This window comes from Juglans microcarpa x Juglans regia, chromosome 1D (genome assembly GCF_004785595.1).
Source record: "Juglans microcarpa x Juglans regia isolate MS1-56 chromosome 1D, Jm3101_v1.0, whole genome shotgun sequence".
Classification (NCBI taxonomy): domain Eukaryota; kingdom Viridiplantae; phylum Streptophyta; class Magnoliopsida; order Fagales; family Juglandaceae; genus Juglans; species Juglans microcarpa x Juglans regia.
The window spans coordinates 15333441-15346046 of record NC_054594.1 but is presented as its reverse complement, the minus strand read 5'-3'; the positions used below and the strand labels follow the sequence as shown (position 1 = coordinate 15346046).

The window sequence follows — 12606 nt, the reverse complement described above, 5'->3', positions numbered from 1 at the left end:
ATATTCATTGTAAGGCAATTTATTATTAGGCTCCCCTCCAACCGCCACCTCTGTCTCGGAGCACCAGCAACAGGCAACATCATTGCATTGCGGCCCTTCACAGGCCATTAAAGGCACATTGAAAGATCTAAGAAAATGGAGGCGACCTGCATGGCCCTTCACAAACAAGTTGAAGCACCCCAATCTGTGATCAGATAGTGAATCCGCTCGCCATTGAAGAACAACCCCATCTGGCTGATAGACCTCCATGACTTTGTGAATAATGGGCCTAAACTGACCATGGAAACTCTCATCATCCAATCCATCATTTAATGGGACATTTAGGGCATAATTCTTCCCAGGCCCCCACCCTGTATCCTTATCTAATAAAACATGCAACCCTATAGAAATTTCCCATTGCCCTCCACCAAATACACCTGCTATTATTAAATCTTGAGGTGCTTGATTCCCATCCATATCAAAGGGAGCATAACTTTTCAAATCCAACACAACCAACAATCCTTTCCTGTGATTCCAACAGGACAACTTCAGTCCTCGTATGTTGCTTTCCCACCTTTGTTAGTGTCCAATAATGCCAACATATTCTTGATTAGTCCTACCTCTTCAACATACAGGTGTTCTGTAATTACTCGAAGGGCTTTCTTTTTGAATCTGGAATAGAGAGTGTAAAAATTATGGCAAATTTCACCTCCTTCCAGAGCAAACTGCACTTGGGTTTCATGGGTTATGATTGCCACTAGTACCTTCCCACCACTGTCCTTTGAACTGGCATCTCGAGCATGTCTAGGGGATGAATCCACAAATAAGTCTGTTAGAGCCTTGAGCAACTCTGTTGAACATGATATGGCCCTGATTTTTCTGGTTGTTGTTTTCTCCGCATAAATGGGTACCTTCCCGAACTCCACAACAAAGTCTTTTGTTGCAAACAAATTTGATTGATCGGCATCTCCTCTAGGGCTCAGAAAATTTTTGTTTTGAGACACAAGAACCTCAAAAGTTTGAAGATCTCTGGAACTCTGAAGTATTCCCGTGAGGTTAGAGACGGGGCTACCATGCATCGGCTGAGCAAAGGGAAGGAAAACCTCCACTAGCGGCTGCGGCTTCACCGTCATGAGAACCCCAACAACGTCACCAAATCCTTTAGCAATTGTTGCCCTATGTATCTCTTGCTGTGCCCATGAGTCTTCGAGGGCTATAAAAATCAAATGACGCTTCAGTGTTAATGATTCTCCCTTGGAGACGAACATGAAGTTATCAGGTGGAAGGAGCTTGATGTATAGGCTTGATATTAATATTGAGTATTCGGCCATAATACTCTTGTTGTGAATCTTAGTTGTTTGCCTAATTTCTTATTGCAGAAGAGAAGTGCCATCTTCTGTAGGTGGAGGCGACTTTGGAGGGATATTGATGGTGAGGGTTTCTTCTTTCACAGTTCGTGTATAGATACTGTTAGGGACAACCCCGGAAAAAGAAGGGAAGAGGAAATGATTTCTAAAATGAGATGAAGGAACCAAAAGTAAAAGTCAGAGGGGGCCATCTGAAAATTTAGATCTTAATTTTGGATTTGTGTTTCTAAGATCAAAGGAATTCCTTAGGGACAGATACCGTGAGCACTGTCTTCTCTTTTCTTTCTTCCACAATTTCATCTATAGCCGTCATTCCATTTTTTTTCTTGCACTATCAATTTTTGTGTATCTTCCCTTGAAACCGTAGCTGCCTTTTCTACAGCCTCCTCCACAGCCTGGTCTTCCCAGACCAAGTAGTTCTTTGTGGACAACGCCACTGCACTTTCTTCTTCTTCCAGCACAATTTGGTCTTCAACAACTACTAGCTTTTGTTTCCTCACCTTTAATCTCACTAATTTCTCCATAATAGCATACCGATTCAAAATATTGGTATGCTTTACAACCCAATGAAGCAACATATCTATCAACTCATTCATGTTGTTCTTAAGCTCTTAAAGACTCTTTGCATTAGAGTCTATGTCGAACCCCACCCTAACCTAGGATAAGACCGTGACCCTTTACCCGTTCTTTCCTTTTTATTATTATTAGTACGATATTATTATATATATATATTTCTCTTCTACGAATGTGATAGTGAACATGTCATGCATGTACTATGCATTTATAGTTTAAAAGGAAACACCTGATAGACAATCTGTTCAACATTTTACATAAAGGACTCTCAGAGTCCAACATTCATTCATCAAACATAACTCAGTTCTTACAACACATACAAAAAAGTGTTAAACCATCGTATGTGGGGCTACCATCACCCCACTATAGAAGTTATACCATTACCATCACCCCACCATAGTATTTAAAACATACCTAAAAGATATATTGTCTTAAAGTTAATCCAACAAAACGTCCCAACACGGGACCCACCGTAAAACATAAAAAAAAAAAAAAAAACATAAAAAAAACATAAACCATTATCATCAAAAGTCGAACCGACAGGGGAACTCTAAACATCAGCCCCTCCCTCCTCAGTAGTGCCTGGCTCCACAGCCTCTTCATCCATACCTGGACGTTTAAAACATAAACATAAAATGAGTCTAATACTCAGTAAGCAGTACACTATGCTGTTAACTTTAACAGCATGGTGTACATAGACATTTGCTAATTCATGACAATGCTTTCATGCATAAACAGTTTAAGGAATAACTATACTTTCATGCATAAACATTTCTAAGAAATAACTTTACTTTCATGTTTCACTTTCTTTGGCCAATACACACTATTATGCCCCGTGTGTTGGGGTTAGAGGTCTTTTGGGCCTGGATCCCACCCGTGGCCACAGGTTGGGAATCCCTTTCATGGGGGGCAGCACTGGGTGCACTTCCAGTACTACTTACCTTGCATTGCAATCTGTCCATCCATTTGGTACCCTTTTCATTCATATGATTGTTACGTAACTTCATACCTTAACCTTCATTTCATTTCTTTTTTTTTTTCTTTGCAGTCAACGTTTTCATTATCTTTCCTTAGTCCAAATGCATATGTATTTCTTGAAAAAGAGCGTTTCATGTCATGCTACATATAAGTAAGACGTAGTTATTTGAGAGAGAGCGTGTATGAAAATCTCATGATGCATTACTTTATACACATACACACAATTATAATCAATAGAGTGCTTAATAGGGGCTACCAAGAAAGGCTTGTACATAATATATACTCTTTCTTTAAATGAATATTTGAAGAGAGAGAGAGAGAGAGAGAGAGGCATTTTTTCATAAGAGAATTGTATGTAAGGAGTATGGTCATAGCTACTTACTTTGATGCTTTACTAGTAGGTTCCTTGAATCTTGAAAATAAACTCCTATTCAATAAAAGGGAATAAACACATTAATATTCATTTCACTTTAAGCTTTACTATCTGGCACCCCTACACGCTCACTTAAATTCCAAATTGGAATTAAAGTGTTTTTCCTTAACCCGTTTAGCTACCCACCATACATGGCACTAAGCCAAAACATTAATATCCTCATTCCGACATTTAAGAAACCTATGAAAGTACATAAATTGTTTGTTGTCCCCTTTAAAGGCCATCTTTTTTCATTTGAAGGATGGATAGAAATCATAGGTTAGGAATGTGTAGATGGTAGGAATTTATTTAAGAATGGAAGGAAACAAAGAAGTGCTGCAAATTTGAAATTTTCATTTAAAGAGGGCATTTGATAGTTTTGTAACATCATATGGAAGGTAAGTCCAACAAAAGACCAATGCCCACAAGAGGGATAATTTTTGTCACTTACTCTTCAATAATTTTTCATATTAATTTAACTTTAGTTGAACAAAAGGGTGAAACTAAACAAATGATGAAATGGGCTAGTTTAAGTCCCAAAACAGAACATAGTGTAGAAATTCTATAGTGCATGGGCAGCTAGCAAGTCTTGGTACATTCATGGTCTTAAACATCCCTCATTTAGCCAAAATCTCACTACATAATTAAACAATATAAGATATGTAGAAAACTTAAGAAAACATCACATGTTTTTTGAAAACATAGCATAAATAAAAGGGTATAACACTTGGCAACTCTGCGTTTGGATGTTAAACTGAGTTGAGTTGAGATGATAAAATATTGTTAGAATATTATTTTTTAATATTATTATTATTTTGAGATTTGAAAATATTGAATTGTTTATTATATTTTGTGTTGGGATTTGAAAAAGTTGTAATGATGAATTGAAATGAGTTGAGATGGGTTTACTTACCAAACGAAGCAAAATTCTTAAAGCAAGCTTACTAGTTTAATTAAAAATATTCTTTGTGGCTTACTTAGGCCATAAACTTGAGGAAAATATGTTTAAAATTATAAACCTCTACTCCATTAATTTAACACATAGAGGCAAGACTTAAAATAATTAAAGCATGGCTTAACTCAAGGAAATATACAAGAAAGGACTACAACAAGGTGCCTTATAAAACACACGGCTGGAACACAAAACAGGGCATAACACACTCGGCATCATCATACATATATACATATATCAACGATTAATTATCATCACTTATGACTAATCAAGTTAAATAGAAAATACCATTTTCAAAGGGTAGGGGAATATACGGAAAAACAACTTCAATATACTCTGTTTTGCCAAAAAAAAAACAGAGCATTGATTTTTGTCAACACATTGACAACAACTAAAAATTAAGATCCAAATCCCTTGGCTGGAAGTCCAAAACCGAAGCATCAGTAGTCAACAAAAGAAAAACTCACTTGATTAAACCATGGCTAAGTTTAGAAATACACAAGGGAGAGGGTTGAGGGTGCTCTTACCTTGCTATTTCCCTCTTGAGAAGGAGGAAAAATAGATGCTTGGCTTGAGATTGGAAGAGAAATAGAATGGGAGAGAGGTGGGTTGTAGTCACAAGGTGAGGCTGGAAGAGTTTTTCTTCTTTTCCTTGCTCTAGAAGCCGATGGATGCTAAAGAGAAGAGAATTTGTTTCTTTCTCTTGGAAGCCGACGTGTAAGGGAAGGAAAAGGGAATTCTATGGCTTATTGAGGAAGCTACAGGTTCAAGGGAGAAAAGTCAATGGATTTGATCAAAACTTATCCTATAAGCTAGGAAAATGAAGGGTAGAGATTAAATGTGGGGAGATATTTCTTTTACCTACCCATCCAATGGTAGAGAGAGCTTGGATCATTTCTTGAATAAATAAAAATTTAGAGGGCTTGAAAGAAATTATTGTAAGGTCTTAAAAATCATGCCCTTGAATTATTTAATAACTCACATGAAAATAAAAGCACACCCATCTTAAAATAAAATAAAATAATAAAATTCTTTATCTCAAAATATTTAACTTAAAGAATTAATAAATGACGTAAGGACCTACGTAGTAGGATTAGGGTATTACAGTTTATCCCCCGTTGTAGGACTTCTACTTGCTACTTGAGAAATTTTTCGTCCTCCATAGATTGTCGGCTTTAGATACCAATTGTTATGATTCTCAATATTTGTAAATGATGAAAATGGAATGAGATGTTGTAATGGTGTTTGTATGATGTAAGAACGGAACGCTAGAAATGGAAATAGATTGAATTCTTGTATTGCTACAGGATCTTCGAGGGTCCCTAACCTCCAAAATAGTAACAAACTAGTAAGTCTACAATAGCTTTTTCAAAGATGAATTGTATCAGTTCCCTTTCATCCTTATAGCTGTGGATGTCAGAGAATACAGATGGAATTTTTAACTGTTTTTATTCTATTTTAGCTAAAAGATAAATAAGTATGTGTAACGGATTAATCATCACAACAACACTCTGATGATAAAACAACAATGTTTCACAGCGTCCTTTTAAACACAGTGCATCACTTGCCTCCTTTAGTAAATGACGTCATATTACTAAGGGTAATAACACACACACACACACACACACACACACACACACACACACACACACACACACACACACACACACACACACACACACACACACACAGAGGGCGAGAGAGAGTCAAGAAACCGAAAAGGGAGAGGGAAGGTTCGAAGTGACAGTAGGTGGAGAGACGATGGTCGGAGGCAGCGATGCTCACATGGCTGAAAAAAGCCTTACACCGCTTGCGGTGAACTCAACTTCGACCTAGGGGTAGTGAACGGTGGTTAGATGGAGGTAGGGAATACGTGAACGACGCCGACCATGGAGCCGAGGTGGTGGCGTCATGGAGAGATGTGGGGTGCGACTACAACAAAGAGGGAAAGTGTCTACGAGAGAGAGAGAGAGAGAGAGAGAGAGAGAGAGAGAGAGAGAGAGAGAGAGAGAGAGAGGATGGGGGCTATGTGGTGCAAAAGAGAGAAGAAGGGGGAAGGGAAATTTTTTTAGGGTTTTCCATCCTTAGTCCCAAAACGACGCCATTTTTGGGTGGAAGGGCTAGGCTCTCACTTGCACACCGGCTAGGCCCGTTTTACACTCCCCATTCGGCCTAACAGCCCACTACACAATAAAACAAGCATTTCTAACCCACAATAACCCATTGGGCTCCAAGAGAATAATAAAATAAAATAAAAGAGGATAAAATAAACAATAATAATACTAATAAATTAATTAAAACACCCTAATTTTTAGGGTTTCACATCCTCCCCCTTTAAAAAAAATTTTGTCATCGAAATTTGCTTAACTTACCACAGCTACTTCCAAAAGGCTCATCAAGCTAATAATCTTGGCCTTTGCTAATATAACTTCTAGTACTAGCATGACTAGTTCTTTCAATAGTACATAACGCCTAAAGCCTCGAGGCATGTCATGCAGTTCAAAAATCTCCACTCGACAAGAAACTACTATACAACACCCATGGATCCTAATACTTCATTACCTGATAAAATAGGTTATGCTATCCAATGATGATGCCTACGCTTCAACTTCCAAGCCTTTATTGTACACCACACTTTGGTGACCTATCAGTCTCTTCTCAAGTTAACCATCAATGTCCAAATTTTCAAACTGAACGTTCAATCTCCCAAGGAAAGTATAGCCTCAAATTTTAAATCCTATATGACCTCAAGTTACAACTGATTCCTATGTGACCTCAAATCACTTCCAACTATCATTTCACTAAGTGTCATGCTTGTGCTGCGCACTAGGTGTTGAATCCTCTTCAACACCTACCAAGAACTTCTTCCAGGCATAAATGAGACACGACCCCTACTCTACGAAACTCATATGTACTTGCAAACATTACTAGTCGTCTATTTGCATCCTTAGTCAAAATCAATATTCCACGAAAATGCATGATAAGTGTTATTTTTATGTGATTTTTATCACTCTTTTATTTATGAAAAGAGTCATTTTCCATTCAATACTATTGATTTTATTTTATTTCTATATATTTTTATTTATTTTATTGGATTTGAAGGAATGAGAAGATTTAGTACAAAAAGAGAGCATTTTGATAAAAAGAAGAAATTACGGATCCAGACTGATGATAGATAGCAAGATTTGAAGAGAGCCGATGAGATTTGGGCGAGGAGCCTTGCTCTGTGGGCAGTAAAGAGATTTCTCTCACCCAAATGCCAGAAGACTTACCTCTCGGTAGGCAAGGAAACTAGTGACCAGAAGGCGCAAAAATTTGACAAAAAGGCTCTAGGCGGTTAGATTGGACGACTAGTCTAAATGACCAACTTAAAAGACCAATATAAACGACATCATGGGCAACAACTAGAAAATGCGAGAGGAGTCTTTCATTCCGGTCGGGAGTCTTTCCACTCGGTAGGCGAGGAGAGGGCTATGTGGTCTTTGTGACCTCCACGCCCGTTCATTTGTGACCTCCACACCAATTATAATCAGTGCACAAGACATCTACTTGGTGGGACCCTTCTGAATTCCGCAATCAATCTACTGACCATCAAATCCTCCTGAACTCCACCATTCATGCCGCATATCACTGAATCTTCCATTTTAGATAATTATGATATTCTTGGAATAATTTCCTTTTATGTTAACATCTATCTTTAGAAACTATTTTCCAGATTTTTAGGCTAGATTATAGCTGCATTTATTTTGTTTCCGGATTTGAGTTTTGACATCTATTTAATCTCGCCTTATGGGATGGATAGAGAGTCTTGGTTCTTAATCTTAGTTTTAGTTTTAGTCTGAGTCTGAGTTTAGAGTTCCAGAATTTATTCTTGAAGTGTTCTTTTGAGAAGGCAAAACTGGAGGGCAGAGGCGAGAGCCACATGCCTCATCCGTTTCGGTTTCCAAATAGTAATTAATTTAGTCGATTTCAATACTCAATAGCATAATTATTCCTTGTAGGTTTGATATTCGTTTTCTATAAAACATTTTACTATTTGTTACGATTCTGTGCACTTGCAGATATATTTTTATGCGAACAAGTTTTTGGCGCCGTTGCCGAGAAATAGTTATTTGTTATTGATATTGATACCATTTAGATTGTTATTACTTTGGATTTGTTTTTTTAAAAAAAAAAAAAAAGAATAAGGCTTACAATAAAAAGAAGAAGAAAGAGGTCGCCGCCTCTAAATTTAAAATGGTTGACCAGGAGTACAAGGCGTTCAGAAATTATGTCATGTTCGTAATTGCGACTCAGTTGGCAAATCTATCCAAACAAATAGGTAAGATGAACCATAATGCTATTCAAACTAATGTAGTTTGTGATCATTGCGCAGGAAATTATTTAAGTATAGATTGCCAAGTAGGGAATCCTTTTGCCCAACCGAGTTATGAACAAGCTCATTACGTGTCCAATTTCCAACATCAAAATAATCTTTATTCAAACATGTTCAATCCTGGATGGAAAAATCACCCTAATTTTTCATGGAACAATAACCAAGTACCGGCTAGACCACCTTCATAGTTTCCACAGCAAGAGAAGAAGCCGACACTTGAAGATATGATCATGCAGTACATGCAAAAGGCTGATATGGTGATGCAAAAGACTGATATGGCAATGCAAAAGGCTGATATGGTGATCCAAAACAACTTGACTTCAATCCGCAATCTTGAGGCACAAATCGGTCAGCTCTCAAACATGCCTACCGAGAGGACATCAGGGACTTTACCGAGCAACACTATAACCAATCCGAAAGAACATATCAAAGCCATAATGTTGAGAAGTGGGCAGACATATGGCCAACCACAGTCGGTAAATACCGAGTGAGATGAAGAAACTGCAAAAAGTGTGGAGTCCGAGAATAAGGAAACCGACGACAAGGTGAAAGAAACCAATCGCGAGGCGACCGACTAGCAAGCTGATAAAACTAGAGAGAATAAAGGGGAAAACCCAAGAAATCTAGGGAGTTTATTTATAAAACTTATTCTCCTTCAATTTATGATTCACCAATTCCTTTTCTGCAGAGATTAAGAAAAAATAAGATTGATAATCAGTTCTCTCTACAGTTGACGATCGAGGAGAGTAGTGCAATTGTACAAAAGAAGCTGCTGCCTAAGAAACTAGGTTTTGGAGAAGCAAAGCCGACCACCATCTCTCTACAGTTGGCGACCGAGGAGAGCAGTGCAATTGTAGAAAAGAAGATGCTGCCTAAGAAACTAAGTCTTGGAGAAGTAAAGTCGACCACCATCTCTCTACAGTTGGCGACCGAGGAGAGCAGTGCAATTGTACAAAAGAAGTTGTCGCCTAAGGAACTAGGTCTTGGAGAAGCAAAGTCGACCATCATCTCTCTACAATTGGCAGACATATCCATTAAATACCCGAGATGAATCATTGAGGATGTACTGGTGAAAATTGATAAGTTCATCTTCCCGACCGACTTCATTGTACTCGATATGGAGGAGGACAAGGAGATCCCTTTGATACAGGGCCAACTTTTCCTTGTGACGGGGAGAACTTTAATTGATGTCTAGAAACGAAAACTCATTTTGAGGGTCGGCGAGGAGCAGGTCACTTATGACGTATTTAAATCTATGGAATTTCCTTCTAAGATATATTCTTGTTTTCTAATAAGTGATCGAGATGTGGTCATGGTTGACGAGACTTATGGAGCTGAATTCCCAAAGTTACCACCTAAGGAACCACCCAAACTTGAACTAAAACCGCTTCCATTAAATTTAAGGAACAAAAAGGCTGAGGAGATCTTCAAGGGGTACATGGCTACACGTTCAAGGAAAATATTAAATTGGAAGACAAGAAAAAAAAATTAGGGGAGCATCTCTTACTTTCTCTCATTTTTTGCTTTAGTTTTTCTTCATTTTTTCCATTGAGGATAATGTGATATTTAAGTTTGGGGGAAATGATGTTATTTTCTTATTTTATAATAATAATAATAATGATGATGATGATGATGATGATGATGATGATGATGATGATGATGATGATGATAAAAATAGTATGGTTTGATGAATAAAAAGCTTATGATAAGAATATGATTGAAATTAATTATAATTTTTAGGAAAAATTCTCATTGCTTAAGTCTATTTGTTAATTCTTTAATTGAACTTGCTTAATCTGATATTTCCTATGTTCAATAAATGCCTCTTATGATTATTAATTGTTTTGAGTAATTAGAGAAATTTTATGTGAATTTTGTGAATTTGTATGGTCTTAACTTACTCTAGAACTTGTTTGATTACACTCGAGATGAAATCTTAGACAAAATATTACTGGAGAAATGATTAAGGCATTCTTTGGACCGATTGAGCCTTTCAAGCTTACCTGTTTATTATCTTAATCTCTAGTCGCTCCTTTGAGTTTTATTGAAATATATTTTGGCCTTATATTTTTATTTCTTGTAAACCTCATATTCCCTACCTTAATTGAGCCTAAACATTGATATCCTTACCTTCCAAGAAAATTAAGTTTACATAAAGTCACAGACTCACAAGAGCATGAAAGGCAAGAGAGGTAGAAGGTCTACAAGTGAAGTAATTATAACAATATTATCAAAATCATAAGTTTGAGGGTATGAAAAGTCAACTCATCTACTATGTTGCCAACAAGAAAAGGCCATCGAGATTCATTCACAAAGGCAGTCACAAAAGTATGGAATATTTCCAAAAAAAAAGAATCTGATCTGTTGAACAGAGGGAGAATGAGAAAGATACTTGAAAGTGCAGTAAAGAGAGGTATGTTGATAGATTTACAATGATTGAGAAGCGATATTTGTGTTAGAAGTGAGAATGCTCTATTTATTTTGTTGATGTTCAAACTTAAATTCTCTTGCTTTATTTGAATCCTACATTTTCTTTGCAGTCCTCACCCTAGCCTTACATTATATACTTAATAAAGACATATTGATCCATGGTGATAATTTCTGTTCTACATTAGTGGAGAGTGATTTGAAAAGTAAGCCTATGGAGCTTTTAGAGATCTATTATTTATTTACTTGTTTGCATAAAACTATCCGAGGAGCTAACGATGAAGTGATAATGATGGGTATGCATGAATGTGGGATGGATAATGCGGTGGAATTGAGTTTTGAATTAAGTTTTGGACTTGATTGATCTTGAATGATTCCTTTAAATTATAGAATTTAGACAATCTTTGAGACAATAAATTTTATGAATCAAATCAATGCTTGTTTTAATTGTCTTTCTTTCTTCTTTGCTCAAGAGATAGTAAAGCTTAAATCTGGGGATATTTGATAAGTGTTATTTTTATGTGATTTTTATCACTATTTTATTTATGAAAATTATCATTTTCCCTTCAATACTATTGATTTTATTTTATTTCTACATATTTTTATATATTTTCTTAGATTTGAAGGAATGAGAAAATTTGATGTAAAATGAGAGCATTTTGGTACAAGAGAAGAAACTATGGATCCAGACCAATGAGAGGCAGCGAGATCTGAAGAGAGCCAATGAGATTTAGGCGAGGAGCTTTATCCCATGGGCAGCAAAGAGATGTTTCTCGCCTAAAGGCGAGAAAACTTACTACTCGGTAGGCAAGGAGACTTGCGACCAGAAGGCGCGAAGACTTGGTGACAAGGCTCTAGGCGGTTAGATTGGACAACTAGTCTAAACGACCAAAATAAAATACCAACCTAAACAATATCATGGGCAACAACTAGAAATGACGAGAGGATTCTTTCATCCCGATCGGGAGTTTTTCCACTCGGTAGGTGAGGAGAGGCCCATTCATTTGTGACCTCCACACCCGTTAGTTATATTCAGCGCACACGGCATCTACCAGGTGAGAACCTTCCGAGTTCCACAATCAATCTATTGACGACCAAATCCTCCCGAACTTCGTAATTTAAGCTGCATATCACTGAATCTTTCATTTTAGATAATTCCGATATTCATGGGATAATTTCCTTTTATGTTAACATCTATCTTTAGAAACTATTTTCCAAATATTTAGGCTAGATTGTAGCCTCATTTATTTTGTTTCCGGATTTGGGTTTTGACATCTATTTAATCTCGTCTTGTGGGATGAATAGAGAGTCTTGCTTCTTAATCTTAGTTTTAGTTTTGAGTTTTAGTTTCGATAGTTCAGAATTTATTATTTGAGTTTCTTTCAATGAGGCATATCTGGGGGAGCAGAGGTTTGATCCGCATGTTTCATCAATTGACTCCAACGAAGAACACTAATTTTATTATTTTTCTGTTTAATTTCATTATGAACTAATTCTATTTTCTAGAACTTTGATGTAGCCTAGTATTGAACACACATTTTAT

General features: G+C 36.9%; 1 long non-coding RNA gene across 1 annotated transcript; it reads right to left on the bottom strand.

Moving 5' to 3' along the window:
• Positions 1-2316: 2316 nt before the first annotated feature.
• LOC121234412 lies at positions 2317-5035 on the bottom strand. Its single transcript, XR_005934389.1, has 3 exons — positions 4789-5035; positions 3280-3324; positions 2317-2528 (listed from the first exon to the last, which is right to left on the bottom strand). It is a non-coding gene; the product is annotated as an uncharacterized LOC121234412 (long non-coding RNA).
• Positions 5036-12606: the final 7571 nt, after the last annotated feature.